Below are 7066 nucleotides of genomic sequence, written 5' to 3'. Positions count from 1 at the left end.
GACAAATACTTTCAAGATAAGAATTTCACAAAGTGTCCATATGAGCATGCACTCTATATCAATGTTAAAAATCAATATATTTTTATTGTATGCTTGTATGTAGATGACTTGATCTTTACAAGTAGCAACTCGAGTATGTTTAAGGAGTTCAAGAAAGACATGGCAAAAGAGTTTGAGAAGATAGACATTAGGCTCATGTCTTATTACCTTGGCATTTAAGTAAAGCAAGAAGACAAAGGTATTTTCATCACTCAAGAAGGTTATGGTAGAGAAGTGCTTAAGAAGTTCAAGATGCATGACTCTAATTAAGTTGGCACTCCGATGGAATGTGGAGTCAAGTTGTCAAAGCATGACAAAGGAGAAAAGGTGGATCCAACTCTCTACAAAAGCCTTGTTGGAAGTTTGCGCTACCTAACTTGTACAAGGCCAAATATTCTCTGTTGTTGGAATCATTAGTCGCTATATGGAAGCTCCAACAACAACTCATTTCAAGACTGCGAAGAGAATACCTCAATACATTAAAGGTACAACCAACTATGGCTTGTTTTATTCATATTCTAACAATTATGAGATAATTGGATATATTGATAGCGATTGAAGTGGAGACTTGGATGATAGAAAGAGCACAACCGGATTTGTGTATTTCATGAGAAACACTGCTTTTACTTGGGTGTCCAAGAAGAAACCAATCATCACACCATCAACTTGTGAAGCTGAATATGTTGCTACAAATTCATGTGTTTGTTGTGCTATTTGGTTAACAAACTTTCTAAAAGATTTGAATGTTCCACAAGAGCAGCCTATCAAGATTCGTGTTGACAGCAAATCAGCACTTGCAATAGCAAAGAATCCTATCTTTCATGAAAGATGTAAGCACATTGACACTCGTTATCATTATAACATACGAGAATGCATTGGAAGAAAATAATTGAGGTTGGAGTTCGTAAAGTCTCAAGACCAAGAAGAAGATATCTTTACCAAGCCACTCAAGGGAGAAACTTTTTCCAAGTTACAAAGCATTCTTGGAGTCACAAATCAAGTTTAAAGGGGGTGTTGAAATATTAAACTTGATTTATTATGGTTAGTTTCTAGAATTTACATGAATTTAGAGTTTCCATGTATTTACTAGAGTTTCTAGTGTCTTCATGTATTTACTAGAGGTTTTTGAGTCTTTAGTATTCTAGAACTCTCATTTCTTAGTTAATAGATGAGAATTATTGAGAATAATCTACTAGCTAAGAATTTAATTGTGTTTCTAGAAAATAGGGTCCTATATATATAGATGTAGTCTCACCATTTTGTATCAATCCAAAAATACAAGTTGAGTTCTATAATAAAAAGTCTCTCTTCCATCATAATATTCTCTCCAATATTAACCTTAGTTTTTCAACAAAATCTTCAAGTTCTCTCTCATATTCATCTTGGTTTTCAACATACTCACTACAATCAGGATCACAACGGCTACAAAGAAAGTACATTAACATATAAAATAAAGAGAATTAGAAAATGAAATTTATCCAAGACTTTGGAAATGATATTTTTCAAATATTAAAATATTCAACACATATTAAAAATATATATTATATATTTTTATCTAAAAATAGAAAACTATTTAAATTCATTCATTTTTATATTATAAAATTTCAAAATAATAATAATTTTTTAAATAGAAACAAATTAATCATCACACTATTTCATCCACAAGATATGCTTCTTATAAAAAAAAAAGATTAAGCATATGGGTAATACAACTTTGTTAATATCTTTCCCAACTATTGTCTATTTATAAGTGTAAACACCCATTTAAAAAAAAAATTAAATAATAGTTTTTTTCATAATTGGGTGGGATCCACTTTAATTCAAAAGAGTCAAAGGACTCTTTCTTCTCTTTTTTCTTTTTTTTTTCTTTTTGTTTCTTTTTGTTTTCTCTCCAAACCAACCACAACCCAGTTGGAAAAGTTTCGAAGCTCCATTTCTGACACGCATCGTAGATGCGTAATGATCGGCCACCAATGATAATAACCCCAAAATTTGGTGACTATTGGAGCAAGGACGCACCCGTACGATCACTCCGAAGTTTCACCAAACTTTGAGGTGATCTTCTAGCGAACTCCGACCATCGTTCAACAAGAGGGTGGCATCATTGGAATCATCATCACAAGAGGAACATCGCCAACTAAGTTATTCTGGTCAATTCGCCATTTTTCTCCAGCGAGATTTTGGGTATCTCCGCCACTTTTTGGAAACTTTCTGGTGATTCTAAGCCTTTTTTTGGACCGATGGTTGGCGTGAACATGATCTACTTGCTGATATGGAAATTTTGATATATGCTACGCCTACCTTCGTTGACGTTTTCAATACACTGCTCACTTCCGCCACCAACCACTACTGTGCACCGTTTGGGTGAGGTGTCAGAACTTGAAATTTTAAATATGGTGATATTATATGCCGTTGGACACGATTTTGAATAAGCAATGCAATGATGATAATTGTATCCTCATTTGATGCACGTAGGAAAACATGATATTAAAATTGGACTAAATCACTCTAGGATCATCATTAAGCTTAGGAACATCGCTTTGGACTCGGATTGAAAATTCTAAGGTGGTAAGGACTCAACGTGACTATTGGACTTATTTTACTCGTATTGAATTTCATCAAACATATTCTAATTTTGATATTTATAAAATGTTTGAAAAATTAAAAATTTAATCTGCATGTTTTCTGATATGTTCTGAGGGCACTCAGTGCCAAATATATTTTTGTTCGCTTATTTATGCAGGTTATGAGTTTTGAGTTTTATTCAAATGCAGCCTTTATGCTATCAAATTTTCTAAATTATAAAGGTAATATGTTTCTTTCTTTTCATGTCTACCTGCATTTGGTTATACTAATGAGAACCATAGTGATCATGATTTGTGCATGTTGTTTCACGGCTTAGTCTTTGTGTCATCATAGGTAGATTACGTGTCCACTCACCTGTAGGTGTAAAGACCTAGCATCTGTATACATGAAGCGTTCTGAGCCTTTCGCTTGTGGTGGTTGTCAGGTTCGGCTACCCGGTTTAGGACGTCGATTTTCTATGGTGGGTAACGGGAACTAGGGATCTAGTGGATGGTGTGATGTGTACGTGTAGATATGATTTTGTGATTGTTTGTGGATTCTCTCAATTTTGATTTATACATGATGATGTATGTTTTGTTTTCAAAGCTAACCGTGCAGGCGTTTTATTAAACTTTTGGTCCTATGATATTAGTTTCTTTCCTATTTTGATTTATAAGATCACCTCCTATATTTCTTCCATTCCAGGAACAAAGTGATCTGAACGTGGATGGTGAATTATTGAACTACAAAAAACTTCCCTTTCAGTGACCAAGTTTTCAACGACTAAATTGAGTTAGTTACTAAAAGTTAGTTTTTACGACTAATATTTAGTCGTGGAAAGATTTAGTTGTAAGACAAGGGTTTAATTGTACCAAAAAAAATAGCGACTAAATTTTTAGTCATTGTTTAATTTGTTTAGTGACTAAATTTTTTGTTAGTCAATGAAACGTTGGCGCCAAAATGTTGTTTTGGTGGGAATCCTTTGTTTCTGTGACTAAAATTACTTGGTCGCTAAAGATTGTGTATGTGCAACTACCAACTAGTCACCAAAAGTTAAATAATTTTTACTAACTAATAATTTAGTGGCAGAAAACGTTAGGCATTTTGTAACGCCCTAATTTCTCATAGATTACCGAGAACAGAGCGTTGGGTTATAATCGTAAACATTGCTTTTTTATTTAATTAAAACTTAAAAATAAATACATGGATCCATGATTTTATAAAAATAAAATACTTGTCTTTAACATAAAAATGAGCAACATTTAAATAAAACAAACTTTAAAAAAAAAAAATTAATTTGGCCCGCTTGATCTTGCTCGACTATATGGTCCCCAACGAATACATCACGAAACTCTTAGGTCCCACTCACTACCGACCTTTCTATCCTTAATTTCCTGAAATAACAACATAATAAGGAGTGAGCTTCTAAGACGAGTAAGGAAAATACAAACAAGGGTTAGTCATATAATCAAACATAACATATATTCACCAAAGTCATACAAACACAACATCTAGATCATATCATATCTTAAGTCATAATTCTAAATCATAATCTAAGCCATAAATAATAAATCATACTCTAAGTCATAAGTCATAGATCATAAATCATAACTAAAATAACAAATCAGATATAATAAAAAGATAAGTGCTTATACAGGGGTGGCAATTAAGCCCCGGAAAAATGTCCGTCATACACTGGATATAGGTCTGTCATAAAGTTTTGGCAACCGAGCCTATCGAACATATTCCGTCATACATCATTGGACACCTTAGGTCCAAACACACTTACCCCTTTATTGCACCTGAAATGTTAGGTCATACAAACATAAACTATATCATACATTACATAAACTAGATCATAATACTAAACTATCTAATTTTCTTTACCAACATCAGGATAATTGAGAACAAATGTGGAACTTGGAACACTCCTAAAACTAGCAATAAAAATAGTGAGTATTTCTAAAGGACAGAGATGAAAGGAATATAACTAAACCACCAAGAGGAAACTTACCGAAAAGACACCTTAAGTTCAAAGAACTTAAAATCCTAACCACAAAACCATAACAAATGTTAGAACCTGAATGAAAACTAAAGAAATTCAGGAATCAAACAGAATGAAACTTAAGAATAAGAGTACCTCAGTTGACCTTATGGATTAGTCTAACTCAGATACCGAAGCACTCTAACCTCACTTCCCAAAGTGTTTTCTAAAGCTAAAGAATAGAAAAGCTTTTTCCCAACCCAAGTGTTTATCACTCTTATGGTCTCACTAGCACCTTGGAGTCTGATCACAACTGAAGAGTAAGTGAAAGGGCTGGGTCCTAAGTCCTATTTACAGAGTTCTAGGAATAAAAATCTTCTTTTTGGCTTGAATAAAAATAATGAATTTTATAGAAGATATTTGAATATTCGTCAGTCAAAGGCTTAGGGCTTGGTCAAATTATTCAGAAAGAGGTTTAAGGAGTCAAAGCTTGATTTTTAAAATTAAAAACAAAAATAATAAAAACAAATAGAATCTTAACTTCTAACTCCCTAAATCTCGTAACTCTAAACTCACCTGCAGTAAAATTAACATAACTAGAGCTGTAGGACTTCCATATATACCATCTTTATAACGTTAGAAAGATAGTTCAATTATCTACAGGTTTCTAGAAATACTATTTTTCGAAATTCATAACATAACTGGGTCAAAAATAGGTCGAAAGTTACACTACTCTAAAGTTACGGAAAATCTATTTAATTATCTAAATAACAACCTAATCCACAAATAAATAAAATTGTGACAAATGTCATGCTCCTAACAGATTCTGGTGAAGACTAAGTCTTATATTTCCCTTATTTTATCATTAAAATAATAATTCCTTAATAATCATGCATATGACAAGTGTCATAATCTTATTGGCTCTATCTAAACCTTAGGAATAACCATGCTCATGACAAGTGTCACATTCTTATTGACTCTATCTAAACCTTAGATTATAATAATTATCATATTAATAACCAACAATATTAATCAAACCTTATGTTATAATTAATATTCTTAAACTATAGGTTAAACTTATAAAATTCATAACTATTGCTATGAGTTTCCAACTAAGCCCCGGTTTGAACCAAAATCCACGGAATCTAAAATACTACAACTACTACTATCTAGCTAACTAAGTAAAATTCCAGGACGCTACAACTCTCCCCTACTTAAAAGAATTTCGTCCTCAAAATTTACTTACCAAACATCTCGGGATACTGCTCCCTTACACATTCCTCCAATTCCCATTTGGCCTTTCTTTCTGTGCTATTGCTCCATAAGATTTTAACCATAGGAACACTTTTGGACCTTAACTCCTTAGTTCCCCATTCTAGAACGCATATTGGTCATTCTTCATAACTAAAATCTTGTTTTAACTCTAGAGCCTGGTAATCGAGCACATGAGATTGATCTGATATGTATTTTCTCAACATCGATACATGAAAAACGTTATGTGTTTCAGCTAATGATGGCGGTAAAGCCAACCGATATGCTACATGTCTTACTTTGTCCAATATCTCAAAAGGACCTATAAACCTCGGGCTTAACTTTCCTTTCTTTCTGAAACGCATAATCCCCTTCATCGGAGAAATTTTGAGAAAGACTTGGTCGCGTACTGAAAAGTCAACATTTCATATCTTCGCGTCGGCATAGCATTTTTGGCAATCATTCGTTGTCTTATCTTTTCTACTGCCTCTGTTTCTTCTCTTACAGCCTCGGGTCCTAAGTATCGTCTTTCACCCACCTCATCCCAATGAAGTGGTGATCGGCACTTTCGTCCATATAGCATCTCATAAGGTGCCATGCCTATCGTCGCTTGATAACAATTGTTGTAAGAGAATTCTATTACTGGAAGATACTTGCTCCATGATCTTGAGAAGTCTAAAGCACACACTCTCAACATATCTTCTAATATTCGTATGGTGCGTTCTGACTGACCATTGGTTTGAGGTGAAAAGCCGAACTTAGTTTTAACTTAGTGCCCATTGCACGATGTAAACCTTCCCAGAACTTTGATGTGAAAACTGATCCTCTATTAGAGACTATCATCTTTGGAACTCCATGCAGTCTCACTATCTCCGCTACGTAAAGATCTGCGTATTGCTCAGCATTATAAACTGTTCTTACTGGTAAGAAGTGAGCAGATTTTGTGAGTCTATCTACTATCACCCAAACAGAGTCATGCTGCTCAGTGGTCCTTGGTAATCCCATCACGAAGTCCATCGATATATCTTCCCATTTCCATTCGGGAATCTCCAATGGTTGCAAAGTTCCAGCGGGTCTTTGATGTTCGGCTTTAACTTGTTGACATGTAAGGCATTTCGCTACAAATTCTGCTATGTCTTTCTTCATCCCCGGCCAACAGTACATTGTCTTGGCATCATTGTACATCTTGGTCGATCCTGGGTGAAGTGAATATGGAGTAGTGTGCAC

Source organism: Humulus lupulus, chromosome 7, assembly GCF_963169125.1.
Source record: "Humulus lupulus chromosome 7, drHumLupu1.1, whole genome shotgun sequence".
Classification (NCBI taxonomy): domain Eukaryota; kingdom Viridiplantae; phylum Streptophyta; class Magnoliopsida; order Rosales; family Cannabaceae; genus Humulus; species Humulus lupulus.
The sequence above is the reverse complement of the archived record's forward strand: the minus strand, read 5'-3'. Positions refer to the sequence as shown.